Source organism: Oryctolagus cuniculus, chromosome 1 (assembly GCF_964237555.1).
Source record: "Oryctolagus cuniculus chromosome 1, mOryCun1.1, whole genome shotgun sequence".
NCBI lineage: Eukaryota > Metazoa > Chordata > Mammalia > Lagomorpha > Leporidae > Oryctolagus > Oryctolagus cuniculus.
Genome location: NC_091432.1, coordinates 93,782,564 through 93,803,868, shown reverse-complemented (window position 1 = coordinate 93,803,868; position 21,305 = coordinate 93,782,564). Strand labels below are relative to the sequence as shown.

The 21,305-nt window shown below is 45.7% G+C and overlaps 1 long non-coding RNA gene and 1 pseudogene across 1 annotated transcript; both read left to right on the top strand.

Moving 5' to 3' along the window:
* The window catches only part of LOC103349615 (interferon regulatory factor 2-like), a 151,510-nt pseudogene that overhangs the window by 83,177 nt on the left and 47,028 nt on the right, over nt 1-21,305 (top strand).
* Nucleotides 329-20,290, top strand: LOC138850511 (uncharacterized). Its single transcript, XR_011390334.1, has 2 exons — nt 329-447; nt 20,054-20,290. It is a non-coding gene; the product is annotated as an uncharacterized lncRNA (long non-coding RNA).

Sequence of the window (21,305 nt, the reverse complement as noted above, 5' to 3'; positions counted from 1 at the left end):
AGTGGAATCAGAAGGTGGGGTGCCTTTGGGAAGCAATTAAGATTGGATGAGGTCAAGAGAGTGGGATCCCCATGACAAGGTCAGTGGCTTTACGGGAACTAGGGGGGAGCCTTGAGCTAGAGACAGAGTGTTGAGCAGAGCTAGAGTTGGCTCTGTCTCACCATGTGATGCCATCTGTGACGTTAGGACGCAGCAAGCCTGTACCCAGTGCTGGCATCTTCACACTGGACTTCCCAACCTTCGCCACCAGGGCATCCAGAAACTGCTGCTCTATCAGTTACTCAGTCTGTGGAATTCTGTTAAAACAGGGTAAAACAGCGAGCTTCCAGTTAGGAGCCTGGGAAGGAACTGAGCTCCACCCCTGCTTGCTGTCACCTGGTTGGTTAATGATTGGTGCAAGTCACAGACAAGAAAACCCCTTACAGCGGTGGGCTGTAACAACCAAGAGTGAGGACGGACTTTTTGACTTTTTCTTTCTTTCTTCCTTCCTGTATTTCTTTTTTTCTCTCTCTCTCTCTCTTTCTTTCTTCCTTCCTTTCTCCCTTTCTTTTTCTTTCTTTCCGTTCTCTCCCTTCCTTCCTTCCTTCCTTCCTCTCTTCCTCTTTCTCCCTCCCTCCCTCCTTCCTTTCTTTAAAAAAAAACAACTCTGTACTATAATATAAATTTAAAATCTGTTACCTCAAAAACTAAAAAAAGAAAGAAAGGGAGAAGGAATGATGGTGGGAGGAAGAGAGGGGGAGGGAGGGAGGAAGGAAATATCATTACGTTCTTAGATTTGTATCTACAAATCATCTTGAATCTGTTAAAAACTAGTTAGGGTCTGGCACTGTGGCCTTGTAGGCTAAGCCTCCATCTGTGGCACCAGCATCCCATTTAGGCACTTGTTCATGTCCTGGCTGCTCCTTTTCTGATCCAGCTCTCTGCTTATGGCCTGGGAAAGCAGTAGAAGATGGCCCAAGTGCTTGGGCCCCTGCACCCATGTGGGAGACCCAGAAGAAGACCCTGGCTCCTGGCATCATATTGGCTCAGCTCTGGCCATTTGGGGAGTGAACCAGCAGATGGAAGACCTTTGTGTCTCTCTCTTCTTCTGTCTGTAACTCTACCTTTCAAATAAATAAATCTTTAAAAAAACTGATTAAAAATTTAAAGATGTACATAAAAATAAAAAAGCAAAAAACAGAAGGGATTTATGTATTTGGAAGAGTGACAGAGAGAGAGAGAGAATATCTTCCATCCACTGGTCAACTGCTCATGTGGTCAAATGGCCAGGGTTGGGCCACACTGAAGCCAGGACCCTGGAACTCCATCCAGGCCTCTCATATGGGATGCAGGGGCCCAAGCACTTGGGCTATCTTCTGCTGTCTTCCCAAGCACATTGGCAGGGAGCTGGATCCATAGCAGGGCAGCCTGGGACTTGAACCAGCTCTCTAGTGTGAGATGCCAGCATCTGAAGTGATGGCTTTACCTGCTGTGCCACAACACCAGCCCCCAGAGAGGCCTTACTTAAACCCAGAACCCTATGGTAGGCCCAAGTTCCCAGTCTGACTCAAAGTTGTAATGAAAATGTTATATTGCCTGCAATTAACTTATAAACTTTTTCAGCAAAGGTACCTTTCTCTGGATTTTTTGTTGTGTTTTGGTTTAGAAATTTGAATGTTAACCACCCCACCCACCCACCCAAGAGGTTACTGTGTTAGAGGCATGGTCCCTGGGGTGGCACTGTGGGGAGGCTATGAAGCATTGAGGACATGGGGCCTGGTGGCAAGTCCTTAGGTCACTGGGGGGTTCCCTAAAGGCAGTTCTCACGAGAAGCTTACTTTAAAAGCCAGAATTTGTTCTCTCTCTCTCTCTCTCTCTCTCTCTCTGCTCTCTGGCTCACCATGTGATCCTGCTTCTACACATTCTCTCATGGCCATCCACTGCCCTCATGGAGGCCAAGTCACTGGGGCCACCTGATCTTGGACTTGAACCTCCACAACTGAACTAAGTAAGCCTTTTCTCTTGGTAAAATTGGTTGCCTCAGGCATTTCATTGTGTATTGAAAAGCTAATTCAAATCAACACCCAGAGACACCCAGCTAACTTGGAAGATCTACTGAGGAAGGAACACACACTCATACCCAAGTGCTGGATTTTTTTTTTTTTTTTTTTTTGGATTTGAAAGACCAGTAGGAAGTCCTGCCCTAGAGGTAGTGAGAAGCACTACCTTTCTCTTTATCGGCCCCTCCCTCCCCCACCCCCTCATAAACACGGACAGCTTTGTTATTTTAGCATAATAAAGTTTAGAAGTGATTTTCATTGAAGTAAGAGGTGTTCAAAATGTGTGGATTCATTGCAAATACTGTCCCTGCATAAACAGGGTATTATAACCCAGAAAGATTTTTATTTATTTATTTGAGAGGTGGAGTTACAGACAGTGAGAGAGACAGGGAGTGAGGTCTTCCATCTGCTGGTTGGCCACAATGGCCAGAGCTCAGCTGATCCAAAGCCAGGAGCCAGACGGCATCCTCCAGGTCTCCCACGTGGGTGCAAGGACCCAAGTGCTTATATATATTATATAATATATATATATATATATATATATATATATATATGAGAGAGATCTTACATCTGCTGGTTCACTCTCCAAATGGCTGCAACAGCTGGAGCTGGGCCAATCCAAAACCAGGAGCCAGGAGCTTCTTCCGGGTCACCCACATAGGAGACAGAGTCCCAAGCACTTGGATCATTCTCCACAGCTTTCTCAGGAGCATTAGCAGGGAGCTGGGTTGGAAGTGGAGCAGCTGGGACTTGAACTGAGCCCATATGGATGCTGGTGCCGCAAATGGCAGCTTTCCCTGCTGTGCTACAGCATTGGCCCCCAAATCTTGACTTTTTAATGCAAAACATCTCAGCTAAAATACTGGTAATGATTCATATTGTCTTGGAAAATGCATGACCCAAATGAAATGTGTCTCTGTGCCTAACTTGCAACCTTTAGACTTCAGATAAAATTACATGGCCTGGGGGAAGGAAGCAATGCTCCAAGTTTATAGGCAAAGGATAGGGACTTCCTTGAATGTAGCAGATCTGCCCATTGTTAATCCTTCTGGGAAGTAGCAGTCCTGAGTCAAGAAATGTCAGCCTCTGAAAGACAAGTTCTCCTTATTGATATAAAGTTCTCTTTATATAAATAAAAAAAGCAAAACACAAAAAACAAAGGAAAGAAATGAGAACCAAAGAGGAACACCTGCAGGGGAGAGACTCCTGAACCATGGGCACAGGTACACTCAGAGCCCGCTGTGGGGTCCTCTCTCTGAACCACGGGCACAGGTATGCTCAGAGCCCGCTGTGGGGTCCTCTCTTTGAACCATGGGCACAGGTATGCTCAGAGCCTGCTGTGGGGTCCTCTCTCTGAACCATGGGCACAGGTACGCTCAGAGCCCGCTGTGGGGTCCTCTCTCTGAACCATATGCTCAGAGCCTGCTTAGGGTCGGCCTGGGCTGGCCCCTGTTCCAAGGAGATGAGCTGGGAGTCTGACCCTGAGCAACTGCCCGAGTGGCTCTAGGTCACCCTCTGCTTTGGGCTTCTCTCCTCAAACACCAGCATGACCCCATTAGAAGTTGTAGCCCAGGTGTTATATCTTAATGTTAGCCACTGCAAAGCACACCGGACACTGGAGTAAAGGAAAGGGTTTATTGGGGAACACCCTACAAACCGGAGTGAAGGGGCAGCGAAGGCAAAAAGGGGGAGACTGTAAGAGAGAGACAGAGAGGAGAGGAGCTAGCAAGGAGAGAAGATAGAGCAGAGAGCAGAAGGGAAGAACCAAGAGCCAAGAGACCAGAGGAGAAGGCTGGAGAGAGGAGCCGAGAGAAAGCAGGTGAGAAGGGCCAAGACCAAGAGAGCGCAGGAGAGTAGGACCGAGAGAGAACACGTGTTCAGGAACAGGCCCTTTTAAAACTTTGCCTGAGGGCGGGCAGGGAAGCAGGAGCAGCCAATCCCATTAGGATGGGGGTGGAGCTAGGCACAGGTAATTTGGGCCATGTGGCTACCTGGCTTTCAGTAATGGCAGCTGGTACCAGGGCATAGAATGTCAGTAATGGCGGCAGGAACCGGGGCACAGAGTGTAGATCGCACCACAGATAAGAGACTGCACCTGCCAGTTGACTAACACCAGGGGCCAGAATTGTGACACAATACTTTAAGCAGCTGTCTGCAACTCCAGCATCTCATATTGGAGTGCAGGTTCGAGTCCCAGCTGCTCTACTTCCGATCCAGCCCCCTGCTAATGTGCCTGGAAAGAAAGCAGAAGGTGGCCCAAGTATTTGGGCCCTTGCTACCCTTGTGGGAGTCCTAGATGGAAATCCTGGCTCCTGGCTTCTGCCTGGTACAGCTCCAACTATCACAGCTATTTGGGGAGAGAGCCAGCAAATGAAAAATCTTTTCTCTCTCTGCTCTCTCTCTTGCTTTGTCACTCTGCATTTGAAATAAATAAAATAGGCTGGCGCTGTGGCTCAATAGGCTAATCCTCCACCTGCGGCGCCGGCACCCCAAGTTCTAGTCCTGGTTGGGACGCCGGATTCTGTCCCGGTTGCCCCTCTTCCAGTCCAGCTCTCTGCTCTGGCCTGGGAGTGCAGTGGAAGATGGCCCAAGTGCTTGGGCCCTGCACCCCATGGGAGACCAGGAAAAACACCTGGCTCCTGGCTATGGATCAGCGTGGTGCATCGGCCGCAGCGTGCCGGCTGCAGTGGCCATTGGGGGGTGAACCAACGGCAAAGGAAGACCTTTCTCTCTGTCTCTCTCTCTCTCTCTGTCTAACTCTGCCTGTCAAAAAAATTAAATCTTTAAAAATAATTAATATATAAAAGTTGTAGCCAAGTTCCAGCTGGGTGTGGAGGGAGAATGCTGTGGATCTGAGTGAAAGGAGGAGAGCATGTGTCCCTTTCTCAAGTTCAGAGTGGGTGGTCCCACCGTGCCAGCACAGTGGCACCTCCTGACTGCCAGCAGCTGGGAACATAGCCATTTTGCATGGAGAGGGGCAGCCCAACGCTCAGATACACAGGGGAGCCCCCAGAAATACCTGAAGGGTCTGGCTTCCTGTGTGGGCAGGTATGTGCTGTGATGAGCTATAACCAGAGTACGGAGGGGACTTGCCCTTTGTGTGTAGTGAGGGGCAGTAGAAGCTGGGCCTTTGGTGAAAGAACTGACTGTGTGTGAATGTTTGTCTGGAGCTTTAGAGTTTGCAAAGCAACCCACTGACATCATCTCATGGAATCTTGACAATAATCCTGGGTGGAAGACCTGGTAGGGGTTATGACCCCCATTATTTAAGCATAAATCTAGTTCTCAGAGAGTTGCGGTAACCTGTCCAACACCAGGCAGCTAGTGAGACACAGAACTGGGATCCAGATCCAGGTCTCAGGCCTCTAAACCCAGGGTTTTCTTCTCTAGCGTTTGGGGTTGAGGCAAGGGATGGCCATGCTAACCTGCTATTAGGGGTTGAGCCATGTCCCCCAACTACCAATGGCAGTGATCTTCTTTGAAGATAGTGTCTTTAAAGGCATAATTACAGCTCACACTGTGAGGCCTGGTGTCCTCATAAGGAGAGGGGTGTTGGGACACAGACACACACACAGGGGAAAGAATGCCGCATGGAGACAGGCTCGGGGCAGACGGCTGTGTGGACGAAGAGGCAGGCTGCCCCGCGACATGTACTAGCTGAGGATCTCTCAGGGCCACTAGGCGCTGGCAGAGGTAGGGAAGGATCCTCCCCATGAAGCTTTGCAGGGACCATGGCCCTGCCAGCACCTTGATTCTGAACACTCAGCCTCCGCAACTGTGAGAGCCCGTGTCTGTTGTTTTCCGCGCGCTGGCGATGGACTTTGTTACTGCGGCCTCGGTCCCACGTACCAATACAGGAAGAAATAGAGATGCAGATGGACAGGTTCAGGGGATGGAACCTGAGCTTGCTTGCTTTGATCTTGGGGCTGCCCCTTTTGACCTCTGGTTTCAGGAAAGGGAGGCACAGTATGTGAAGACTGATGCTCTTTGTGAGATGTATTTAGTTAGTTAGTTAACAGGCAGAGGGATAGAGAAGGAGACACAGAGATGAGAGAGAGATCTTCCATCCCCTGGCTTATTCCCCAAAACATCGGTAACAGTCAGGCTTGGGTTGGGGTGCAGCCAGGAGCTGGGAACTCCATCCAGGTCTCTCACATGGGAGGCAGGGGCCCAAGTACTCAGGCCATCTTCCACTGCCTTTCCAGGTGCATTAGCAGGGAGCTGGATCAGAAGCAGAGCACAGGACTTGAACCTCACGCTGCAACACTGGCCCCCCAAACAGCTGTTCTTTTCACTGATTTACCCCAATTTGTACCGCATGGAGTTCTTGACACCCATTCTGCAGACCAGGCCAAGTTCACTGGAAAATGTGTATTCAATCTTCCTCTCCTGGTTCCCCTTATGGGCCCCCAGTGATTTGTTCTTAGAACTCTTCTATCACTGTGCTTGTGCCTTTCTACTTTGATATCCACTCAATTAAATCACTTCTACATTGGCTTTGCATTTTCCTTTCTTATCTTTTTAATGATTGTAATTTTATTCAATGATTAAATGCATTTTTCTTTTTACCTTTCAAGTTGACTTCATTTTTTAGAGTTGTTTTAGGTGTATGACAGAGACTGTGGGAAGTCCCTTTGTATGACCTTCTCCCCCAGACCAATGTGACCGTTAGCACCAGAGGGGTGCATTTGTTGTAAGTGATGGACCTGCGCTGATCGTCCTCCCCACTTGAAGTCTGTAGTTTATCCTGGGGTTCACCCTTATATTGCACCACTCTCCTTTTGACAATGTCTTGTCACCTGCCTTTTCTCTTTTAAACCTCCCCAAACCCTGTGATGCTGGGAAGAGCTGTGATCACCCTTCTACAGGTGAGGAAACTCAAGGAAACAGCTAATAAGAAGCAGGGCTGGGTGCTGGTGATGTGGCATAGCAGGCTAAGCCACTGCCTTTAACAGTGACATCCACTGTGGGCACCAGTGTGTGCCCAGGCTGCTCCACTTCCAATCCAGCTTCCTGCTGATGTACCTGGGAAAACAGCAGAAGACGGCCTAAGTGCTTGGTCCCTTGCACCCATGTGGGAGACCCAGAAGACGTTCCTGGCCCCTCGCTTTGGCCTGGATCAGCCTCAGCCATTGTAGTCATTTGGGAATTGAACCAGCGGATGAAGGATCTCCCTCTCTCTCTCTCTCTCGTTCTGTCTCTCTGTGACCTTGCCTTTCAAATAAATAAATCTTTAAAAAAGAAAAACAAAAAAGAAAGAAGTAGGATTGGGCCAGCATAGTGGCACCATGGGTTAAACTGCACCATGCAATGCCAGAATCCCTTGAGTGCCAATTCAAGTCCCAGCTCTATTTCTGATCCAGTTCTCTACTAATATGTCTGGGAAAGCAGTAGAAGATGGCCTAAGTGGGAGACCAGGGTAGAGTTCTTGGCTCCAGGGTTTGGCCTGGCCCAGCCCCAGCCCTGGCTGCTTTGGACGTTTGGGGAGTGAACCAGCAGATGGAGAATGTCTCTATCTCTTCCTCTCCCTCTCTTTCTGTAACTCTGCCTTTCAAATCATAATTAAAAAATAAAAAGTTGAGAAGTAGGGCCAGGACTCAAACCCACATCTTGCATCTGTAAGCACAGTGGTGTTTTTTCTTTTCCTCTCTTTTTTTTTTTTAACTAGAATTATGATTTTGCCTTTTGAACTTGAGTTATACACACACACATACACACACACACTCCCAATTATTTAGACCTCTTGCATACCCTGCATACAGCTGGTAGATATTTACTGAACTTGAAAGTCTTTTATCTCAACACAGCGCTCTCATGCACTGTCCTACAAATTCATCCCAGGTGATGATGATTAAATTGGCTTCTACTACCCCAACTCTCCTCTCCTGTTTAATCTTCCAAGACTTTAAATGCATGACTTGCTGAATTTCTGAAATGTTCTGGTCAGTGGTAGGGGGGAGACCTCAGTGTTTTCTGCAGTTCAGCAGACTTGTGGGGTCTGCGGGCTTGGCTAGGTGGGCTACTGCCCATACCCCAGTGGCTGTTACTCGTAGGAAGTGCTTCTCTGGAAGTGGGACAGACACCTCCCAGTGCTGAGACGCAGCGTCTGCTGGAGCGAGACAGGATGCTTGTTCCTATTGCTTCAGGAGCAGTGCTGCCTGAAGTCCTAGAAGAGGGAGTAAAAATAAAAAGCCCATCGAGGTCCACCCAGAAGAGCAGGGAAATCCCGTGTATCAGTTTCTGTTTCTCCCCACCCCAGAGCTGGCCAAGCTCTCTGGGAGTCACTGGTCCCGCCGTGCCTCGATGCAAATGTCACCACCAGGCCCTGTCATCAGCCAAAGGTCAGCAAAGGCGTCCCCTGACATTTGGGGTCTTCAGGAGCACAAGAGTGGACTAGGCACCTGCAGAGCCAAGATCATGGCCGTAGAATTGGCTTCCATGGGGCACACTGCCAGGTGGTAGCTCCGGAACAGAGCCCCCGCTGTGGGTACAGAGACAGCCAGGCCCGTAGCTGGCTCTTGTGGGCGCTCTCCTCGGTCCTGCAGGGTGACTTATGCTTGCGGGTGCTGCAAGACGCCGTCTGCTCACCCATGGCTCCCTCCTACCTGAAGCGCACTGCCTGTGCCTTCAGGACAACTGCACATCCTCTGAAAGGTGATAACGATAATAAGATTGAGACATCTGGACCCAAATAGACTTTCTCACTTTGAGAAGACCCCACAATGTGTCTTGTGTAGAGGAAGGAGAACCTGGGGTCCACGCATCCCGCTTCCGCCTCCTGTGCCCTAAGGGGAAAGGTCTTGCTTGGGACGGCCTCAGTGCTGTGGGATCCCATCTGCTCTCTGAGTCTCTGATGGTCGTGTAGCCCTGCACAACTTCCCTCTAAGAGAGCCGAGAAATATGAATGAGAACAGAAACATGGCGTAGATGTCCCCGGCTTCTCCTAGGCATTGCAGAGATGCAGGCTTCAAGTAGGTGGTTTTGACGAAAGATGACAAATGTGGTTTTTCCCAACTCCCGAGAATTAGAGGCAGATCCTCAGCTTAAAAATAGTGCAGCGCACCTGCTGGAGATGTGCCTGCCCACTACAAGGACAACGCAGGAGCTGGTCTGTGGGCTGTTCTCTGTCACAGCGAGGTCCAGCTCTGGACCAGCTGCCTACTCCTGTGGTTGAGGGTGGACAAGGACTACTCCCCGCTTCTAATGTACACAAAGAGCAGTGAACATCCTGGGAGTGAGTCACGCCCTCTGTAATTTCTCCTTACTTTGCCAGAGAGAAATGTCTAGAAGGCAAGCCTGACCATGCATGCCACTCCCCTGTTTAAATGCACGTGTTGCTTCCCAGACTCAGCAGGTTATACAAGACCCCTAAGACTGGGCTCCAGCTGATCTCTGCACCAGATTATTTACAGCTCCATAAGTAATCACTGGGGCTTTGCTCCTCTGCTTGTTCCAGTTCTCCTTGCTGCGTGACTAACTTGTACACTTCAGGATTCTGTCTTAGAGATTTCTGGGATGGCCATCAGCACTGGCCATACCGTCTGAGTTGGGGGCGTGGCACCCACAGGGGTCTGACCACCTGTGCCTTTGACCTGGCATCCAACACACTCTTTGACCTTTGCCCTGCTTTGTGTTCTCCATCACGTGATGAGAGCTCCAAGTGCAGGAACCCCCTCTCCTCGGTGCTCCCTAGAGTATGCATTGTTCTTTCAATAGTTGTGCTTTGAGATTCTGTTATGTCCCAGTAGTGAGCAGTGAGGCACTTTGTTCCAGGACATTTATTCATGTCTTCTTCATTTTTTCTCAGAAATGTCCTGTAGTTGTTTTTTTTTTTTTTTTAAGATTTTATTTATTTGAGAGGTAGAGTTACAGACAATGCGAGGGAGAGAGAGAAAGGTCTTCCTTCTGTTGGTTCACTCTCCAGATGGCCACAACCGCCAGAGCAGTGCCGATCCAAAGCCAGGAGCCAGGTCACCCACACGGGTGCAGGGGCCCAAGCACTTGAGTCATCTTCTATTGCTTTCCCAGGCCATAGCAGAGAGCTGGATTGGAAGAGGGGCAGCTGGGACTAGAACCGGTGCCCATATGGGACGCTGGCGCCACAGGTGGAGTATCAACCTACTGTGCCACAGTGCTGGCCCCCATCTTGTAGTTTTTAGGTACAATTCTTTCATCTTCTATGTCAGATTTTTCCCTAAGTAATTAATGTTTTGAATGCTATTACTAATGGTATTTTAAAATTTCAATCACAGATGATTCATTCCTGCTATTAAAAAAAGTTTTTTTAATATTACTTTTGTTCTGAAACTTTGCCAGATTTACTCACTTTAGTCCCCTTTTCGTAGAATCTTTCAGATTCTTGACATAGATAATAACGTCATCTTTGTGTAAAGACAATTTTACTTACCCCATTTTTATCTGGGTGCCTTTTATTGTCTTTTGCACATATTACTACACTGGCTGGAGCTGCTAGTGCAGTGTTGCATAAAAATACAGAGGCGGTCACACTCTCCTTTTCCTCATCTCAGATGGAAGACATTCGGTTGTTGTTCATTAAGTAAATATTTTACTGTAAACTTTTTGTGGGTGTCCTAATTTACTAAGTTTTAAAAAAAAAAACAGGATTGGAAAATTCTTTTTCCCTATCAACTGAGATAATCATATGCATTTTATTTTTAAGTTTGTTAAAATGATGAATTACGTTGACTGACTTGAATATTGAACCAATCTTGCTAGGTTAATCCAATCTATCCTATGGTGGTTTAACAACTTCGTCATGGTATATTATAGTAAAATACTATTGTATTTAATTTGCTAAAAATTTTTAAGACTTTTTGCATCAATATTTATGGGAGATTTTTGTCTTTAAGTTTCTTTTCTTGGAATGTCTTTAACATGCCAATCTTTTTAAACTTTTGGAAAAATTTGGATAAAATTGTTATTATATTTTCTTAAATATTTTCCAGAATCCACCATTATTTATTTATATATTTAAGATTTAGGTCTGGATCAGGCCAAAGCCAGGAGCCAGTAACTCCTTTCTGGTCTCTCATTTGTGTGGTAAGGGCTCAAGTACTTGGGTCATCTTCCACTGCCTTCCAAGGCACATTAGTAGGAAATGGGTTGAAGCAGAACAGCCAGGACTCCAAACAGCACTTTGATATGGGTGCTGCATCAAAACAGTGGCTAAACACACTGCACCCCAGAACTGGACTCCATGAAAGGCATAAAAGCATCTGGACTGGGTGTTTCTCTATGGAAAGACTCCCAACTACAAATGGAGTTTCTTTAGTAGATATGAGGCGATCAGTGTTATCAATTGCTTATTGAGTGAGTTTGGTAGTTTGTGTCTTTAAAGACATTTGTAAATTTCATCTCAGTTGTTGAATTTATTAACACAAAATAGTTCATTACATACTTGAATTAATCTTTAATACTGGCATAATTTATAATGATGGAGCCACTTTCATTCCTAATGGTGGTAGTTTGGATCTTTTTTTTTAATTCCTGGCTAGAGGTTTGCCAAATTTATTCATCATTTTAAAAAACCAGCTTTTGTTGTCTTTGTTTTTCTCTGTTATTTTTCTTTTTTCTACTTCATTGATTTCTGTTACAATTTTTATTATATCTTCTTTTGGATTTTGGCTTTGTTTACTTTTATTTGTATAGATATTTGATTTGAGATTTTTATTCTTTTCTATAAAAGACATTTAGTGCTATAGATTTCTCTCTAAGTACTGGTTTTGGGCTATCCTGCACATTTTAACATATTGCATGTTCATTCAGTTGGAAATACTGTTTATAATAGTTATGATTTCCCTTTGCTGTCTTCCTTAAATCACAGCTCAGTTACAAGTATGCTATTTAATTTCCAACAATTTGGGGAATGTTATAAATATCTTGCTAACACTAACCTCTAATTCAATTATACTCCATTCATTTCAGTGAACATACCTTGTATGATTTTAATACTTTTAAATTTATTGAGGTTTATATTATATTCTAGAATATGAACTATCTTGGTGCAGGTTCAGAGTTTTCCCAAAATGAATTTATTCTGTTGCTCCTGGGTAGAGTGTTCAAAAAATGTGTTAGGTTCAGTTGGCTAATATTATTCAAATCTTCTAGATCCTTATTGATTTTCTTTGTATTTGTGCTATCAGTTGTTGATGGAGAGTTGCAAAAATCTCTGACAATATTTGTGGGTTTATTTCTCTTTGCTTATTCTCATCATTTTGTTTTATGTATTTTGAATCTCTGATGTTAGACACATAAATATTTAGTATTCTTATGACTTCTTAATTAATCTCATAGTCACTATAAAGTGACTCACTCGAGCTTTCCTTTGGTTAATATTATCATCGTATTAATATTTTTATGTATGTACTTGTTAGGTATATATACCTAAGACATTCTTTTAAAAATATTTTTTTCTTATTTGAAAGACAGAGTTACAGAAAGAGAGGGAGAAAAGAGAGGAAAGAGAACTTCCATCCTCTGGTTCGCTCTCCAAATGGCTGCAATTGCCAGTGCTGGACCAGGCTGCAGACAAGAGCCTGGAATTGCATCCAGTTCTGCCATGTGGGTGGCAGGGACACAAATGCTTGGGTCGTCTTCTACTGCCTTCCCAGGTGTAGCAGGGAGCTTGATCAGAGGTGGAGAAACCAGGACCCGAACTGGAACTCATATGGGATGCTGGCTTTCCAGGCATCTGATTAACCCACTATGCCGCAATGCTGGCTGCCTTAAAAATATTCTTGAGTTTAATTCTTGGGTACATGAAGTTACTTAGATATAGTTTATATTTTGAGGCTTTATTTTAAAGTTCTTTAAGAGGAACAGAATAGCTTCTCTTCCTGGGCTAATTCTCCCTAATACTAAAGTTACGCTCTTCTGAGAACTCTATGAGTTATATATAGTTTGCTATCCACAGTTACCAAGAAGAAGGGTTACATCATGCCATGCAGGGCCGCATGCAGTCCAAGGGTCAGTCAGGTGGCAGAGGGAGTGAGAAGTCCTGAGCGAGAGCCTTTGTTGTGGATTCTGCAGGGAGAGGTACGCAGGTTTAGTATTGGCCCTTCAGATGATTTCAGGGGGCTATCCCCAGGTGACTAGTGTCTGGCCCTGGAGTGATTAGGGCAGAGGGATAATGGCTCTGCACTGAGAGCTAGATAACCAGGTAGCTGGGTGTCTGGGCTTTGGGTGGATGGATTGGTTTGCACAGGTTTGCAGTTGAATCCTTTACCATCTAGAGGAGCTGGCTAGCTTTGAAAAGGGGAGACTTTGTAGGATCAGCAAGCCCTAGATACCAAAACATCAGAAAACACAGAAAATGAAAAGATGTGATTAGAACAACATGGACACATGTAGGGGAGAGGGGCGTTATTCAGACTACCACAAAAGTCAGTTGCATTCTGCATACCATGTTTGCCATTTCTGTGTCTGCACAGCCTCCCAACAACCCTGTAACATAGGTATGACATTTGGAATCAGGGTTCTGTGCAGTTTACAGATGAGAAACTTGTGGCTGAGAAATACTAACTAACCAACAGTTGTCACATAACCTCTAAGGGTTGGAGACAGAATTCAAAGTCAAATCCACCCAACTAACACCCGTTCTCATTGAACAAATATTAACATCCCCATTCCATAGATCATACACGTCAATGAAAACAACCTCAAGCAGGTCAGGAAAGTGGCAGTGACTTCATGAATTCCTCCAATTCCGTCCCCCATTTCCACAATTCTTGCAATTAACCTAGAAATCTGAGCCTTTGAATTATCCAGAAAAAAACTGTCCCTGAAATGTTGAGAACATAACACAAAACGATAGGATGTGAGAAACTTAGGACAGAAAATCAACTATGAAGTTGAAGAAAAGAGACCTTTTCTGCATCTCTCTGTGCAGGGAATGTTGATGGAGTCGTGGTGGCTTCTCGCAGTGCACCCTGTGAGCTTCTAGGACGGCAGCTGGTTGTGCTTTTCATGCATTTTCCATCCTTCCATCATTGGTGTGCAAGTGCCTAACGACAGTCACTGCAGGCACGATGGCTTCCTTCTCTTCAGTAAACCCTGCCCAGGGTCTTGCTTTCTGCTTCCTCCTGGCGGCCATAGCAACGTTGTAGGGGTAATCTGTGGTTGCCGGACTTCTCAATGGGAATAAGATTCTTTATAAAGGAAACCTGATGTCCTATACAGGACAAACCAGAAGAGTCCTTTTAACTGTACTAGACTGGAATGTTTTAGAAGATATTCATGTGGTCTGCTATGTTCCTCCAGCTGTTTTCAAAGGTGTAAGGTTCACACAGAGGTCTGTCTCTATTCTAAACAGAGGAATCATGAGGAGCGACAGAATGCACAGGTGAATTAAATCAGTTGATGGCCGCAACCACCCAACAGGGTTACCGTTTTACACAGGACAAAGTTGAGATTCAGAAAGTTGCACAGCCAGAGGGTGAGCTGGGAATCAGAGCCTCTGTGATCCCAGGACAGCGTCTCGGCCACAAACCACTCTTGCTAGGTCCTCATTCTGCTGTTTATTCCCTACTGACTGGCTTTCTAGATCTAGAGCCACAACCAAAGTACAGGTTCTTTTCCTTCTCAATGAGCGAACTTTGACTTAGAAAATATGGACTTCCATGAAATCAGTATCAGCAAGGCAAACTCACTAATAAGGAGAAAGGGAGAGGTGGGGCGGTCCCTGGCCAAAGAAGAAGTAGAGGCGACAGTGGGATGTGTGCAGCCCCAGTTCCAGCTGGTGGGCAGCAGAGGCAGTGCTGGGGTCTCTCCTGCATCTCCCAGCTCTGGTGTGCCAAAAAGCTGGGTGTATTCATTTTGTGTAGTCAGGCATTTGGGATCTGTGATGACCTGGCATAATTCACCTACTGATCTTGAGACAGCGAGCAGCTGCAGTCTAATCACCCTCAAACATTCAAAGTCTGATGCTTATCAGGAGGCTATATCAGCTGACTTTATAAATTAGGGGCTAAGAGGGAAACCAAAGAAGGCCAATCTTTTTGACAATTATATTTGTTTGAAAGACTCTAGTCCCCCAAGGGGGTTTTCCCAGGGGTCCCTCCCATGGCGGCCATGGAAGGATAAGAATTATTTAGCGATCTATGCAGACTTTACTGAACCCTCAGATCGTTAGCTTTCTTAATGCATGTAATCCACGCAAAAAATAAAGATGAACAACTGCACACAAAAATGGGAAAAATACAGAAAAAAATCCATGAATGGCAACAACAAATATCTGCCAAAATGTTAAGAAAGGAGTCAGTCTTCTTTTTGATGAAAGAAAGATAAAATGAATGCAATACTATATTTATTTATCTACTAAACTACCAAAAATGCTCACAACCCACCCCCCAGAAGAAACAAATGCAAGCTTCAGTATAAGAAAATAGAACTCTCTCTGTGTAACTCTGACTTTCAATAAATAAATAAATCTTAAAAAAAAAAAAGATGGCCGGCGCCGTGGCTCAATAGGCTAATCCTCCACCTTGCGGCGCCGGCACACCGGGTTCTAGTCCCGGTTGGGGCGCCGGATTCTGTCCCGGTTGCCCCTCTTCCAGGCCAGCTCTCTGCTATGGCCAGGGAGTGCAGTGGAGGATGGCCCAGGTGCTTGGGCCCTGCACCCCATGGGAGACCAGGAAAAGCACCTGGCTCCTGGCTCCTGCCAGGATCAGCGCGGTGCGCCGGCTGCAGCGGCGGCCATTGGAGGGTGAACCAACGGCAAAGGAAGACCTTTCTCTCTCTGTCTCTCTCTCTCACTGTCCACTCTGCCTGTCAAAAAAAAAAAAAAAAAAAAAAAAAAAAAAGAAAATAGAACTCTAGCTAGTTAGAGAGATAGAAGTCGGCAGATAGATATACACACACACTCACAGATTGCCTAGTCTTTGACCCAGTAACTAAGCTGTTAGGAATGTGATTGTGTTGGTCCATTTTATGTGCTGTAACAGAATTACAGGCTGGACAATTCATAATGAGCAAAGTTCATTTCACTTACAGTTGTAGAAGCTGGACAGTACACCTGGCACAGGCATTCTTGTTGTGTCATACATAGCAAAGGCATCACGTGGGCGACAGGGAGAGGGAAGGGGCTAAACTCACTCCTTTTATTTTTATTTTTTAAAGATTTATTTATTTATTTGAAAGAGTTACACAGAGAGAGAAGGAGAGGCAGAGAGAGAGAGAGAGAGAGGTCTTCCATCCACTGGTTCAGTCCCCAATTGACTGCAACAGCCAGAGCTGCACTGATCCAAAGCTAGGAGCCAGAAGAGCTTCTTCGAGGTCTCCCACACAGGTGCAGGGGCCTAAGGACTTGGACCATCTTCCACTGATTTCCCAGGCCACAGTAGAGAGCTGCATCGGAAGTGGAGCAGCCGGGACCCAAACCAGCACCCATATGGGATGCTGGCACTGCAGGCAGCAGCTTTACCTGCTACGCCACAGCGCTGGTCCCCAAACTCATTCCTTTTCATTCATTCCAGAGGACATTGGAATTAAGTTGCCAACACATAAATTCTGGGGGACACATTCAAGCCACAGCATTCCACTTCTGACTCCCCAAATTCTTATTCTCACCTTCAAACTACATTCTTTCCATCCCAGTAGCCCCTCAAGTCTTAACTTGCTCTGGTACCAATTCGAAAGCCCAAAGTCCACTGTTGCACCTAGATCAGATATGGATGAGACTCAAGCATGTTCATCCTGAGGCGAATTTCCTTCCAGCTGTGAGCCTGTGAAACTAAAACAGGCCACATACTTGAAAATTACAATGGTGGGACAGGCAGAGACTGGGCATTCCCACTCCAAAAGGGAGAAATGCCAAGGAAAAAGGGGTCACTGGTCTCAAGCATTCCCAAAATCCAATGGGGAAAACAATATTCGTCTTAAAGCTGGAAAATAATCTTTGACTTCCTGTCATGCATTGTGAGCACTGTGTGTTGAGGGTGGGCACCCAAAGCCCCGGGGCAGCTCTGCCCTAGGCTTTGCTGGGCTCAGCCCACCCAGCAGCTCCCATGGGTTGGCATTTCGTGCTGCAGCTCTCCCAGGCTGGTGTTGCACATTAGTAGCTCTACAGTCCTGGGATCTTGGAGTCAGCCCTGCTTCTATGGTTCTACTAGGCATTGCCTGGCATAGATTGTCCATGGTGGCTCCGTGCCGGTGACAGGTCTTGACCTGGGCACCCAGGCTGCCTGTGGTAGCCTGTGAAATCCAAGTGGAAGGTGCCATGTCCCCACACTCCATGCACTTTGCAAGGCTCACCACTTGCCCTCCAGAGTACCAGCTTGAGACACACCTGGGTTCTCTTGCCCCACAGCTGGGGTGGCGAGGAGCACTGCACCAAATATGGAGGGCTGCCAAGGCTGAGGTCTTGCAGGCACCTCCCTGGAAACCTTGCCCTCAGGCACTAGCTACAGTGAAGAGATCTGAAATGGCTTCAGGAAGATCCTCCCACTGGCATGATGCAAAGCACCCAGGCCATTTCTTTCCACACAAATCTGTTTCTCAAGCAGTCACTTGGTCACAGCCCCTCTTTACTGGCCAAAGTATGAATCCTTCAAATTCCTGGCTTATATTTCTTTTTTTTTTCTTCAAAGATCTATTTATTTACCTGAAATGCAGAATGACAGACACACACACAGACACACACACAGATCTTCCATTCACTGGTGCACTCCCCAGATGGCCATAGTGGCTGGGCTAGATCACAGTTACGAGCCAGGAACTCCATTCATGTCTCCCATGGGTAGTGGGGACCAAGTACTTGGGCCATCTTCCCCTGCCTTTCCGGGGGCCTTAGCAGGAAGCTGGATCACAAGCAGAGCAGCTGGGACTCAAACCGGCATTCCAATATGAAATGAGGGCATCACAGACCATGGCTGTACCCACTGTGCCACAATGCTGGCCCCTCCTTCTTAATCACAAATTTATTCTTTAACTCATTTCTCTCACATGCTACTGTAACAGTTAAAAGAAGCTACCCAGCAGCCTGAATGCTTTGCTGCTTAGCTATTTCTCCTGCTGGATATCCTAGTTCGTTGCTCTTGGGTTCTGTCTTCAGGAAAGCCCTTGGTCATGGACACCTTCAGCCACGTTCTTTGCTGCTTTATAGGACGGATGCTCCTCATTTCCCTCTCACGCCTCATTAGAATTGCCTTTCTCTTCAGTATTTCTACAACATTCTGATCACGACCCCTTACGTAATCCCTCAGAGGACGGAGGCTTCTGGCTTTGCAGACCTCCCCCAGAATTGCCCATTTGCAGCAGCCTAGGCTTTTTCTGTCTGCTCTTCCAAGTTCTCCCTCTATCCATTACTCAGATCCAAAGCTGCTCTCACACTTTCAGGTATCTGTCACAGCGGTACCCCACTTCTCTGGTATTGATTTTCTGTCTTTTTTTGTTTTCTGCTGCGATAACAAAAAGCCAGATTGAGTAACCTGTAATCCACAAAAATGTGCAGCCATTCTGCAGGCTGCGATGGAAAAGATCAAGGGCCTGAGGTTGAGGGAGGCATTCTCACCATGTCAGCGTAGCAGAGGACATCACATGGTCAGGGGGAGGGGAAAGTGGACCAAACTCCACCCCCTTGGTAATGGCATTCAGAGCCCTCATGAGCCCTTCAAGGTCTCGCCCATCAGCACTGGTGCATTGAGAATTAAGTTTCTAAAATGTAAACATTGGAGAATGCATTTAAACCACTACAGTGATATAAAAAAAAAAAAAAAAAAAAAAAAAAAAAACAATTACAAATGTATGACCAGCAGTGGGTGTTTGGCATGGCGGTTGAGATGCCCACATTCTATATTGCAGTGCCTGGGTTCTAGTCTCTTTCAACTCTCAATTCCAGATTCCTGATAATGCATATCCTGGGAGGTAGCAGGTGATGGCTCAAGCAGTTGGTTCCCTGCCACCCACATGGGAGACCTGAATTTTGTTCCTGGCTTTGGCCTGGCTCAGTCCTAGCTGCTGTAGGTATTTGGGAAGTAAACTAGCAGACGTAAGATCTTTCTCTGTTTCTCTATTTCTCTGTGTGTGTCTTTGTGTTCTGACTTTCAAATAAATAGATATTTTATTTATTTTTTTTAAATCTAGATATCTTTTTTTAAAAAAAGATATATTTATTTATTTGAAGGGCAGAGTTATAGAGAGGTAGAGGCAGAGAGAGAGAGATCTATCCACTGGTTCACTTCCTAAATGGCCTCAATGGTTGAAGCTGGGCCGATCTGAAGCAGGAGCCAGGAGCTTATTCCAGGTCTCCCATGTGGGTGCAGGGGCCCAAGGACTTGGGCCATCTTTTACTGCTTTCCCAGGCCATAGCAGACATCTGGATCAGAAATGGAGCAGCTGGGACTCAAACCAGTGCCCATGTGGGATGCCGGCACTGCAGGAGGCGGCTTTACCCACTACACCATGGCACCAGCCCCTAAATAAAAATTTTAAAAAGAATATATGCTGGATCCTGGCTCCTGCCATCGGATCAGCGCGGTGCGCCGGCTGCAGCGGCGGCCATTGGAGGGTGAACCAACGGCAAAAGGAAGACCTTTCTCTCTCTGTCTCTCTCTCTCACTGTCCACTCTGCCTGTCAAAAATAAAAAAAAAAAAAAGAATATATGACCTATACACTTGAGATGCTTAACCTAGCTAGAATTCAGGGAATGGAAACATAATACAAGATATCCCTTTTACTCAGAGTGTGAAAATAAAGAAATGTGATCATATGACGTGTGGGTGAGGCTGTGGTGACACAATGTACCCTCGTTTGCTCTCTCGTGGGAGTGACGCTGTGTAGCCTCTTTGGTGGGCAGTTAGGCAGTATCTGTAGAATTAAAAATAGGCCTCCTTGTGACTCAACAATTTCACTTCTCTGAATTTCCCCCAGAGAAACATGTGCACAAGTGCACAAAGGAATCTAATGCAACATTGTTTGTCTTAGCAAAACCAAAAAGTAGCTCAAGTACCCAATGATAAGGAAGTAGCTTGATAAATAGTGGTTGTTTTTATTATAGAATCCCATGCAGCAGTTGCAGGATGCAGATCTTCATGGGCTGCTGTGAAAATGTCTCCACGATAAGCTGCCAAGTGAACGGAGAGCATCTTAACATGTGTGCACCACTCCCGGCCTCATCCACACATTGAAGCATCCATATACCAGGGCCTTCAAAGCATTCACGCAAATGCAGGTAGGAGAAAACGATGAATGGATTTCAATATTTTTAGCCAAATAAACTTATCTTTGAATTTCATATTCCATGAATTTTTGAAGTTTATGCAAATATTTTCTATAGATACTTGAAATTACATGTATATTCATTTTAAAAGGACATGCATTACCAGCAACAATAGTAATTTCTATGAAAGTGATGGTGACTAAATTAAAGCTAATTAGTGAGGACTTCTAATCTTTTAAGTAAAGTTTTTACCAAAAACACATGTTTGTTTATAAGATGTGGATTAAAAAATATTTAAAAGAATGATTGCAAAGATTTTACTACACTGATACTTATCAAAACATTATTTGGTATAGTAAAAATTTGAAAATAGCCTGATTATCCAACAGTAAGGAATTAAATAGAGGCAAGATCTCATCAGGGATTATAATACAACCATCAAGATAGTATCTAGCAGCCCACTAAATAACAGAGGAAATGTTCATAGCCACAGTCCAGGCAAGAAGGCAGAAAACAACATGTCCATGACTCAGTAATTGTCCACTCCTAGCTCCAAAGCAGAGACTTGAGATCCCAAAATCTGAGCATGCTATAGCCAATGGTCTATTTAAAGGTTTGGTAAAACTAAGTCAAGGAGATGGATGATTGAAATAATGATCCCTCCGAGATAATGGAATAACAGAGGGCCACAGGAATTGTAGCAGGGAGAAGCCTGGCTGGGCAGGGTATCAAAAATGGATGTCTCTGGGCTCAGAAAATGACACCGCAAAATGCGCCGCTTTGGACTTCAAACCGAGAGCACAAGGAAACAGGACGTGCAGGGAGGGACTTCCTCAGAAGTTCTCTTATCTAAAGGCTGGATCTGCCAAAGAGGAGAAGATCAAGTCCCTGCACATAGGGTGAGACTGACAGTCACACACCACCCTGGAGCCCAAAAAATTTGTCCTAAGCCATCGAATGTTCTCTGACGTCATCCATTCTCCCTCTGAAAGTACCTACAGACTCCTCACTTCTCTCTTCCACATGAGGAAGGATTTCTTTCTTTCTTTTTTTTAAGATTTGTTTATTTATTTGAAAGATTCACACAGTT